The sequence below is a fragment of the Mizuhopecten yessoensis genome, unplaced genomic scaffold, assembly GCF_002113885.1.
Source record: "Mizuhopecten yessoensis strain PY_sf001 unplaced genomic scaffold, ASM211388v2 scaffold715493, whole genome shotgun sequence".
Classification (NCBI taxonomy): domain Eukaryota; kingdom Metazoa; phylum Mollusca; class Bivalvia; order Pectinida; family Pectinidae; genus Mizuhopecten; species Mizuhopecten yessoensis.
In genome coordinates, this window is record NW_018479645.1 from 5,514 (window position 1) to 16,761 (window position 11,248).

The 11,248-nt window shown below is 41.0% G+C and overlaps 1 protein-coding gene across 1 annotated transcript in view; it reads right to left on the reverse strand.

Moving 5' to 3' along the window:
* Positions 1 to 9,379, reverse strand: part of LOC110441105 (protein zer-1 homolog) — a gene marked incomplete at its 3' end in the record, with an annotated part of 14,755 nt that extends 5,376 nt beyond the window's left edge. Inside the window, exon 1 of the mRNA XM_021484206.1 lies at positions 9,200 to 9,379. The remainder of the gene's footprint in view (positions 1 to 9,199) is intronic.
* Positions 9,380 to 11,248: the final 1,869 nt, after the last annotated feature.

Consider the following 11,248-nt stretch of genomic DNA (forward strand, 5'->3'; position numbering starts at 1 on the left):
ACCCCCACCACTGGAGTGTCAGCCCTTTTATATACCCCCATCACTGGAGTGTCAGCCCTTGTATATACCCCCATCACTGGAGTGTCAGCCCTTTTATATACCCAACCACTGGAGTGTCGGCCTTTTTATATACCCCCCATCACTGGAGTGTCAGCCCTTTCATATACCACCACCACTGGAGTGTCAGCCCTTTTATATACCCCCATCACTGGAGTGTCAGCCCTTTTATATACATGTACCCCCACCACTGGAGTGTCAGCCCTTTTATATACCCCCACCACTGAAGTGTCAGCCCTTTTATATATCCCCCACCACTAGAGTATCAGCCCTTTTATATATACCCCCATCACTGGAGTGTCAGCCCTTTTATATACCCCCACCACTGGAGTGTCAGCCCTTTTATATACCCCCACCACTGGAGTGTCAGCCCTTTTATATACCCCCACCACTGGAGTGTCAGCCCTTTTATATACCCCCACCACTGGAGTGTCAGCCCTTTTATATACCCCCACCACTGGAGTGTCAGCCCTTTTATATACCCCCACCACTGGAGTGTCAGCCCTTTTATATACCCCCACCACTGGAGTGTCAGCCCTTTTATATACCCCCACCACTGGAGTGTCAGCCCTTTTATATACCCCCACCACTGGAGTGTCAGCCCTTTTATATACCCCCACCACTGGAGTGTCAGCCCTTTTATATACCCCCACCACTGGAGTGTCAGCCCTTTTATATACCCCCACCACTGGAGTGTCAGCCCTTTTATATACCCCCACCACTGGAGTGTCAGCCCTTTTATATACCCCCACCACTGGAGTGTCAGCCCTTTTATATACCCCCACCACTGGAGTGTCAGCCCTTTTATATACCCCCACCACTGGAGTGTCAGCCCTTTTATATACCCCCACCACTGGAGTGTCAGCCCTTTTATATACCCCCACCACTGGAGTGTCAGCCCTTTTATATACCCCCACCACTGGAGTGTCAGCCCTTTTATATACCCCCACCACTGGAGTGTCAGCCCTTTTATATACCCCCACCACTGGAGTGTCAGCCCTTTTATATACCCCCACCACTGGAGTGTCAGCCCTTTTATATACCCCCACCACTGGAGTGTCAGCCCTTTTATATACCCCCACCACTGGAGTGTCAGCCCTTTTATATACCCCCACCACTGGAGTGTCAGCCCTTTTATATACCCCCACCACTGGAGTGTCAGCCCTTTTATATACCCCCACCACTGGAGTGTCAGCCCTTTTATATACCCCCACCACTGGAGTGTCAGCCCTTTTATATACCCCCACCACTGGAGTGTCAGCCCTTTTATATACCCCCACCACTGGAGTGTCAGCCCTTTTATATACCCCCACCACTGGAGTGTCAGCCCTTTTATATACCCCCACCACTGGAGTGTCAGCCCTTTTATATACCCCCACCACTGGAGTGTCAGCCCTTTTATATACCCCCACCACTGGAGTGTCAGCCCTTTTATATACCCCCACCACTGGAGTGTCAGCCCTTTTATATACCCCCACCACTGGAGTGTCAGCCCTTTTATATACCCCCACCACTGGAGTGTCAGCCCTTTTATATACCCCCACCACTGGAGTGTCAGCCCTTTTATATACCCCCACCACTGGAGTGTCAGCCCTTTTATATACCCCCACCACTGGAGTGTCAGCCCTTTTATATACCCCCACCACTGGAGTGTCAGCCCTTTTATATACCCCCACCACTGGAGTGTCAGCCCTTTTATATACCCCCACCACTGGAGTGTCAGCCCTTTTATATACCCCCACCACTGGAGTGTCAGCCCTTTTATATACCCCCACCACTGGAGTGTCAGCCCTTTTATATACCCCCACCACTGGAGTGTCAGCCCTTTTATATACCCCCACCACTGGAGTGTCAGCCCTTTTATATACCCCCACCACTGGAGTGTCAGCCCTTTTATATACCCCCACCACTGGAGTGTCAGCCCTTTTATATACCCCCACCACTGGAGTGTCAGCCCTTTTATATACCCCCACCACTGGAGTGTCAGCCCTTTTATATACCCCCACCACTGGAGTGTCAGCCCTTTTATATACCCCCACCACTGGAGTGTCAGCCCTTTTATATACCCCCACCACTGGAGTGTCAGCCCTTTTATATACCCCCACCACTGGAGTGTCAGCCCTTTTATATACCCCCACCACTGGAGTGTCAGCCCTTTTATATACCCCCACCACTGGAGTGTCAGCCCTTTTATATACCCCCACCACTGGAGTGTCAGCCCTTTTATATACCCCCACCACTGGAGTGTCAGCCCTTTTATATACCCCCACCACTGGAGTGTCAGCCCTTTTATATACCCCCACCACTGGAGTGTCAGCCCTTTTATATACCCCCACCACTGGAGTGTCAGCCCTTTTATATACCCCCACCACTGGAGTGTCAGCCCTTTTATATACCCCCACCACTGGAGTGTCAGCCCTTTTATATACCCCCACCACTGGAGTGTCAGCCCTTTTATATACCCCCACCACTGGAGTGTCAGCCCTTTTATATACCCCCACCACTGGAGTGTCAGCCCTTTTATATACCCCCACCACTGGAGTGTCAGCCCTTTTATATACCCCCACCACTGGAGTGTCAGCCCTTTTATATACCCCCACCACTGGAGTGTCAGCCCTTTTATATACCCCCACCACTGGAGTGTCAGCCCTTTTATATACCCCCACCACTGGAGTGTCAGCCCTTTTATATACCCCCACCACTGGAGTGTCAGCCCTTTTATATACCCCCACCACTGGAGTGTCAGCCCTTTTATATACCCCCACCACTGGAGTGTCAGCCCTTTTATATACCCCCACCACTGGAGTGTCAGCCCTTTTATATACCCCCACCACTGGAGTGTCAGCCCTTTTATATACCCCCACCACTGGAGTGTCAGCCCTTTTATATACCCCCACCACTGGAGTGTCAGCCCTTTTATATACCCCCACCACTGGAGTGTCAGCCCTTTTATATACCCCCACCACTGGAGTGTCAGCCCTTTTATATACCCCCACCACTGGAGTGTCAGCCCTTTTATATACCCCCACCACTGGAGTGTCAGCCCTTTTATATACCCCCACCACTGGAGTGTCAGCCCTTTTATATACCCCCACCACTGGAGTGTCAGCCCTTTTATATACCCCCACCACTGGAGTGTCAGCCCTTTTATATACCCCCACCACTGGAGTGTCAGCCCTTTTATATACCCCCACCACTGGAGTGTCAGCCCTTTTATATACCCCCACCACTGGAGTGTCAGCCCTTTTATATACCCCCACCACTGGAGTGTCAGCCCTTTTATATACCCCCACCACTGGAGTGTCAGCCCTTTTATGTACCCCCACCACTGGAGTGTCAGCCCTTTTATGTACCCCCACCACTGGAGTGTCAGCCCTTTTATATACACCCACCACTGGAGTGTCAGCCCTTTTATATACACCCACCACTGGAGTGTCAGCCCTTTTATATACCCCCACCACTGGAGTGTCAGCCCTTTTATATACCCCCACCACTGGAGTGTCAGCCCTTTTTTATACCCCCACCACTGGAGTGTCAGCCCTTTTATATACCCCCACCCCTGGAGTGTCAGCCCAGGGGTGAAGCGAAGCGGTTTATGTTGAGAGTACACTCCAGTTTTTTGTGTTATAGCTCCATAACATGAACAAGAGATCCGAGAGGGATCTTGGCGCCCACCTTTATACCATCTTCATTAGTTCTTTGTCAGTTTGATCTTTTCTCTTCTTTCCTCTTATCTGTTTGATCGAGTCATGTTAACTGTAAATGCACCTTGAGGTAACTTTTGATCTAAACTTAATACTGATGTGTATGAAAGCCAACCTTCAAAGTGAGTTTGTCATTTCACATATTTACTAGTACAGTACTTAATGTGAAAGAAATAGCTAGAATCTATCATTGCAATATGAGACAGATCTGTTTAGTTCTTCTTTTAATCCATTTTGTTTTTATGATCAGTCTCAAAATATAACATGCACAACGAGGGATCAAGGGGAACCTACATTTAAAATTTGAGAAAGATCCCCCAGTACTTCCCGAGAAATAGCGAAAACAAAATTTCACTATCAAAATCCAAGATGGCTGCCTGTCGGCCATGTTGTTTATCCGATCAGTCTCAAAAGTTGCCCTGCACAGCTATAGACCATGGGGAACCTACATATAAAATTAAAGAAAGATCCCTCTAGTGCTTCTTGAGAAATAGCGATAACAAACTTTCAATATCAAAATCCAAGATGGCTGCCTGTCGGCCATTTTGTTTATCCGATCAGTCTCAAAAGTTGCCCTGCACAGCTATAGACCATGGGGAGCCTACATATAAAATTAAAGAAAGATCCCTCTAGTGCTTCTTGAGAAATAGCGATATCAAACTTTCAATATCAAAATCCAAGATGGCTGCCTGTCGGCCATGTTGTTTATCCAATCAGTCTCAAAAAAATGCCCTGCACAGCTAAGGACTAAGAGGAACCTACATATAGAATTTGAGAAAGATCCCCCTAGTGCTTCTTGAGAAATAGCGATAACAAACTTTCAATATCAAAATCCAAGATGGCTGCCTGTCGGCCATGTTGTTTATCCGATCAGTCTCAAAATAGCCCTGCACAGCTAAGGACCAAGGGGAACCTACATATAAAATTTAAGAAAGATCCCTCCAATACTTCTTGAGAAATAGCGATAACAAACTTTCAATATCAAAATCAAAGATGGCTGCCTGTCGGCCATGTTGTTTATCCAATCAGTCTCAAAAAAATGCCCTGCACAGCTAAGGACCAAGGGGTACCTACATATAAAATTTGAGAGAGATCCCTCTAATACTTATTGAGAAATACCGATAACAAACTTTCAATATCAAAATCCAAGATGGCTGCCTGTCGGCCATGTTGTTCATCCGATCAGTCTCAAAAATTGCCCTGCACAGCTCAGGGCCAAGGGGAACCTACATATAAAATTTGAGAAAGATTCCTCTGGTACTTCTTGAGAAATAGCGATAACAAACTTTCAATATCAAAATCCAAGATGTCTGCCTGTCGGCCATGTTGTTCATCCGATCAGTCTCAAAAATTGCCCTGCACAGCTCAGGGCCAAGGGGAACCTACATATAAAATTTGAGAAAGATTCCTCTGGTACTTCTTGAGAAATAGCGATAACAAACTTTCAATATCAAAATCCAAGATGTCTGCCTGTCGGCCATGTTGTTCATCCGATCAGTCTCAAAAATTGCCCTGCACAGCTCAGGGCCAAGGGGAACCTACATATAAAATTTGTGAAAGATCCCTTTGGTACTTCTTGAGAAATAGCGATAACAAACTTTCACTATCAAAATCCAAGGAGGCTGCCTGTCGGCCATGTTGTTCATCCGATCAGTCTCAAAGAAATGCCCTGCACAGCTAAGGACTAAGAGGAACCTACATATAAAATTTGAGAAAAATCCCTCTGGTACTTCTTGAGAAATACTGATAACAAGAATTGTTTAAGGACAGACGACGACCCACGGACGCAGAGTGATTTTAATAGCCCACCATCAGATGATGGTGGGCTGAAAATATATTCAAGTTAATCCTTATAATTTAATCTACTATACACAATCCCTGTGGAAATCCATTTCCATTGATGGACTCTTTTCTCTTAGAAATTATTGTGTTGCAGTATCAGCCAAGCAAAAGCGACGTTACAAACGACGGCGTCATTTTTTACGTTATGGGCTGATAACATAAATTTTTAAGCCAATGAAAATGCTTGTTACAAGCAAGATTAAATTATATGTATATAATGCATCTATTGTGTGAATTTAATATTCAATTATTTCTTATTTCCTGACTGGTGATTCTAGTTGTGTATTACACTGCCTGTCCAAGCCACACACCCTTCCACCCCACTTCAACAGGTTTAAACTCGGTGTTGACACTATATATATAGCTAATTGATATCACAACCAGCATCAATTTAATGGGTCAACAAACTATGAAATAGACTTTTTACCTGTATGGTTTGTGGTCTGTAGTAGCAACAGGGCACAGGTGTTGCGTTTGCAAGAAGGACAATTGACATTACACTTTAATGCTTTAAAATCAGGAATCATTGTGAAAAAGTTATGTCAGTAAAAAGACGTTAGCACATTAAAAACATGCATGTAAATAAGCATTTGATCTAATGATTGGTAGCGTTCATCATTCATGCAACTTTATAATTTTAACGCCAAAATTAAATACATATATTGCATTTACCTTTACAAATATATGAACTACTTAACTTAAAGGTGATCCCTTTCTGCCCACTGGCAGTACCACTTTATGTCGGCGATAAAGACATTTTCATTTTATATAAATTCTATTCCGATAATTTTTTCTTGCACGATAAACGTTAACTAGTAGGTAGTAACAGTAGTATATTTATTAAAACGAACAAGGAAACTTTTTTTAAAACATTAACAAAATTTAATGAATACATTAATTGTTCATTCCACTCCGACATTTTACTAAAAAACAAGAAAAGAAAAAAATTCAAGAAAGATTTTGATAGAGACCCTTGAAAATGTAAAGGGCCAAGACATGTCCCTTCTCTACCTTAGTTTTGTGCAAAATGACATGGTTCAGACCACATTTGTCGCAAAATCAGCTGGAAATCTGGAATGGTGACACCCCCTTATAAAATTCTGGATCCACCCCTGAATATAGAGTATAAAGTCCACCTGTAAGTTTATTCAAAGAAGTGGTTTGAAGCTTTCAGGTTTTATACTAAATCCCCCTCTATGAGCCCTATTGGGGGGTCAGCCCCTTCTTTAGTATAAATTCTGATCCTCATCATCTAAGCATAATTTTATGAAAAGTTGGTGAAAATCCACAAGTAAGTTTCACAGAAGTCTTTTAAAAGTTTTGCACTCTTTGACCCTTCATGGCCCTGCAGCCACTCAGCCTCCTGGGGTGTCAGCCCCATCTGAAATACACATTCTGATCTCCACCTCAGGCTGATGATTATCATCAAGTTTCATCAAAATCTGACTGACAGTTTCTGAGGAGAAGTAAAAATGTGATGGGGTGGTTTTTTTTGCATGATGCATGTTGACGGACTAAAGGCGGTTACAATGGGTCACCCAACTCATGTGACCTAAAAAATATTACATATGAAGCAGATCACACTTTTTATCTAACCTTCATGTAGTTCAATTTTGGATCAAAAATACTTTATATCCAGACTTGTCTCTGAAGGTTGATAATTATGCAAAAGCAACATTGGTCTTGTATGCAAATTATATAAAGATACATGTACCATATTTCAAACATTCCTGTAAACCAATATTGCCATACAGTTAAGTAACTTACACTTGATATAGAATTTTCCTATTTCTATAGGCAACAAAAGCTTAAAATTATCTTCAACTTGAAAAGTCTTTTAAGCCATATCGATAGTTCAATATTTCTTCAATGCAATGATAGCAATGCAACTATATGCTGAAATATTACCATACAAAATGGTCAAATCTGATTGTTCATCATTTTCTTGTCCCATAGGGGTTGAATAATACTGTCTCTGAGGCAGTTTTTTTTATATTTATATCTGTAAGCTATATATAAGTACATATTGTCTCTGAGGCATTTTTTTTTATATTTGTATCTGTAAGCTATATATAAGTACATATTATATTAGTACAAAAATACCTGGACTAACTGGGTAGAATATAGTGAATTATCTCCCTTTGGTTGTATTTTTTATATGTACACTCTTTGTGATTAGTACTGATATAATGAGTTAATGTTGATCTCTAATTACTACATAAAAAGTGTAACAGGAAAGTAAAATTAATGGCAAGACCAAACTTTTGATGGATGCTCTAATCAACCAAGCTAGCTGGTCGCCTGAGTGATTAACCCAGTCCACTTTTGCTACGTTCCTCCCTCCTTTAGCCAAGTGTTTGATCCTGGCGACACACCAGACTTTATACCACCTTCTGTGGGTATATCCAGTTGGGCTACAAATGTAACAGAAGCTTGGAACTATAGATGAAGATTCTAACCAAGATACCTGGTTCCCTGTTATAATATGGACCCATTTTGGAAGTGAAAGTGAACATTTAGTCAAAGTCTACCAGTGGACCCAGTAACCCTCTACACAATTAAACAAGCTTAATAGCAGTATCATCATAAGGACCAGTTTCTGTGCCCTGATATTTTGCACATCGCAGTGTGCATGCTGAAAGTTTTTGACGTCATCTGTTTTTTGGGAAGTGAAAGTAAACATTAAGTCAAAGTCTAACAGGATGCTGAAGAAAATGAAGCAAAAACAAGTAAATCAATCCTACCAAAAATATTAGGAAAATAACTTTTCTTCTTTTACATTTTACTGGATTAAAAAAATAATACATATGCACCTGGAAAAGGTACCATTTTGAAGATATCAATATGAAACATTTCATCATTGTCTTCTTACCAAAATTGTGCAACCCTCATGTGGTTTGGTGATTCAGCGGGCAGCGCATAAAAGTATTATGCCCTTAAATGCTTTCTGTTAATTCCCTTCTTTATTTTTAGTATTAATTCCCTTCTTTATTTTTAGTATTAAAAATTGTAAGTGTATATTCTATGCAAAACATTTTGTTATGATTCAAAAATGTAGAAGATACAAACGCTGAATAAGTAATCATTTTCTCCAGATACACTTCAGTCTGTTTGGATACTGCATCATTTGTAATAAAAGTGTTCCATTTTGGATACCCTCACCCCAGCTTTATCGACGGGAACAGAATTTGGTCACATAAAGGCCACGTTCAAGTGCAACTACGAGAGGATTGAAAATATTTCATGATAGAGTGAAGAAATTAGTGATTGTAATTGAACTGACTTTCCAGTTGAAATTAAAGATTACACATTGCTTTTCATCGTTTATTTGGCAAATGTCATCCTTAAAGGGCTCAGAAACTGGCCAACCGACACTACTGGGCAATTCTGTAACTAACAGACCAAAGACCAGATTCATAACAAACTGATACCTTATGTCTCATTGTCAGTATGTGAAGTCTCTGTAAAAGATAGTAACAGATATTTCCCGCACTAACCTACTTCAGATGGCGATTTGGCCAAGAGCAAACAGCACCATAATGATTTCTGTTACTCGTGTGATTTTGTAAACAAAAACAAAACCGGCCGTGACCTACATCTCGAGTTAAGTTTCCTCCTCTGGCCAATATGAGTCTTGCTGTGGTGACATATTTCCAAACACACTTGTATAATTCGCACAGAGAAAAATTTGCATGGTATGTCCAACTGAAAAATCGGTAAAACGGTGTTATATAGGCCTACAAGTGGCTCATAGTAAAATAGCAATATTTTATAAACCGGAAACGAAAATACGCTATCTAACTCCCGAACGCGGTCTGGTTTCCGGAAATAATGTCGCCTGCAGAATGCATGTCTTTATCAACGTGGAACGTTCATGATCAGCAGCCTTTTCGATTATACGCTTAACAGTTAGTTTATATTATTGTTAATTGTTACAATTGTTACGGACATGTAGATGTTAATTTAGTGTGTATATGAAATTAACTGGACGCCACGAATTCCATAGATTGTCTTTGTGTCGAATGCTTCATAAGAGTTGAACATTGCGCTGACTGCACATGAATTCAATACCTCACAAGTGCCCATTTGAAAAATCCACGGGATAAGGTCATGTGATGATACTGACACAAAACATCGCCTTTGTTGGATTGTTTGTTTTCTTGATATTAACCATATTTCACATGGTGAATTGAGGCGGGGAAACAAAGACTTGTGTTTCCCTACTAAAAGCAGGGACGTATAATGGGTGGACTCTATATACTGTCCCTGCTAAAAGGCAATAAATATTTCATTATACCGATATAAAACAATCAGATGTTATGGAAATTTTGTCCTCGAGCTTTGCGTCGGATACTCGGAACTTAGGTGTGTAGACTTTTACACATTTTCTAGAGAAGCTCCGAACAAGAAACCATGACTAGGGAACCTCGTGAGTCAACTTGATATTATACTTTCTCCCCATTATTATTAGGATTTAATATGGAAAAAGATGGACGCAGGCAGAGATACAATACATATACATATAATAGATTTATATTCAATTTTTACGTACATGGAAAACTTATAAATTTTCCAAGTGATCATATTTCATATGTATATTTTCCAAGTGTCATCTAAATTGACCTCAAATTCTTTAATTGTAGTTGAGTGTATAACTCTTTGAGTGAAGCTGTTCCATATTCTTATATTGACCCGGTGATGAAACTGAATTGTCTGATACCTTTAATAACAAAGGTCTATATCTTTAATTTTTGTGAAAGACCGCGAGTTCTTTATAAATTATCTTGTTCAATGTTATGTTGGTATCTTCGGATTAAACCACAGGATTTAACACAGACGAATTCAATTAGGAACTCCACATTTATTAATGGCTGCTCTCTTGCTTAACACCCATTGGCTAATATCTCGTGTGCCAAGGGCGACAACTCTTATAGACGTTAAGTATGTAAGGTGTCACTACAGTAAGTATCGATCATAGTAGAACACTACATCTCTCCCCTTTTTAAGATATAAACCACTTTAACAAGTAATTGACTAGAATTAAAGTCTTTAACAAAGTTTCTGCTTATTGAACACTCACTTAAAACACAATTGTCTCTGAAATAAATCAACAAAACTCTTAAAGTCTCTTTGGCTAATTCTTAGGAATTATTGGCCTACTATAACTCGAAAATGTCACTTTTCTGATATGTCTCTGAACCTGTACTACTATACTGTGTATGCGGGTATATTTTTGTATGAATAAACAATATTAACAATATTGTGTGCCTGTTGTTGTATATGACATTAGCATTGTGTCCCTGTTGTTGTATATGACATTAGCTTTGTGTACCTGTTGTTGTATATTACATAAGCCTTGTGTATATGTTGTTGTATATGACATTAGCCTTGTGTCCCTGTTGATGTATATGACATTAGCTTTGTGTACCTGTTGTTGTATATTTTATAAGCCTTGTGTCCCTGTTGTTGTATATGACATAAGCCTTGTGTATCTGTTGCTGTATATGACATTAGCTTTGTGTACCTCTTGTTGTATATTACATAAGCCTTGTATCCCTGTTGTTGTATTTGACATTAGCATTGTGTGCCTGTTGTTGTATATGCCATTAGCCTTGTGTACCTGTTGTTGTATATGACATTAGCCC